Here is a 933-nt window from a genome sequence, read left to right on the forward strand (position 1 = left end):
AGGGGGCAGTGTTCCTTTCTGCAGGCTCTAGTGGAGAATCTGTTTCCTTGCCTTTTCCATCCTCCTTGGCTAGTGTCCCCTTCCTCCATCTTCAAGCCCACAGCTTTGCATCTCCATGGACATTCTTCCATCGCCTCGTCTCTCTGTGACCACAGACAGAAAAGATTCTCTGCATTTTGGACCACGTGATTAGATTGGCTCCACCCAGATGATCCAGTATCATTTCCCCATCCCTGAGTCCCCCAGCTCAATCACAACTGCCACATCTCTCTTTCCACATAAGGAAATATATTCACAAATCCCAGGGATCAGGATATGGACATTTGGGGAAGACTTCAATTCTGCCTACCAAAGAGTATTTTTCCTGGACTTTATTTCATCCTTAAAACATGGAGAAAGACAAAATGATGTCACTTTCTCTCTCTCTCTCTCTTTTTTTTTTTTTTTTTTTTTTTTTTGGTGATGCTGGGGATTGAACCCAGGGCCTTGAGTGTGCTAGACAAGCACTCTACCAACTGAGCTATATCCCCAGCAGTGTCACTTTTTTTAGGACCTCAGGTACTTTATATTAGGAAGTGAATTTTTTAAAATTTTATATAGATATTTAGAATATTTTCATGGAAGCTGGGAGTCAGCGAGGAAGTTGCAACATTATGCTCAAATGACTCCCAAATCATAGCTCAGCTGTGACATATGGACCTGTTATTTCCAAGTGTCTTTGTCAGACTATTAGCTTGCTGAACTAAACCATATTTAAGGAGCCAAATATAAACCTCAAACATAGCACGTCCAAAACAAAATGCATCTTTCTCCAGTTCTAGTCTCTTTTTCTCTTCCTACATTTCAGTTGATGGTGTCATCATTTACTCAGTCCTCAAAATCTTATGACTAATCTTAGCTCTTTTTTCCTCTTCATTACACACAACCATTAGG

General features: G+C 40.6%; 1 non-coding gene across 1 annotated transcript; it reads right to left on the bottom strand.

Annotated features, from left to right (window-relative positions):
• Positions 1-457: 457 nt before the first annotated feature.
• Positions 458-530, bottom strand: Trnaa-agc (transfer RNA alanine (anticodon AGC)). Its single transcript has one exon. It is a non-coding gene; the product is annotated as a tRNA-Ala (tRNA).
• Between the last annotated feature and the right edge of the window lie 403 nt (positions 531-933).

The sequence above is a fragment of the Sciurus carolinensis genome, chromosome 12 (assembly GCF_902686445.1).
Source record: "Sciurus carolinensis chromosome 12, mSciCar1.2, whole genome shotgun sequence".
NCBI lineage: Eukaryota > Metazoa > Chordata > Mammalia > Rodentia > Sciuridae > Sciurus > Sciurus carolinensis.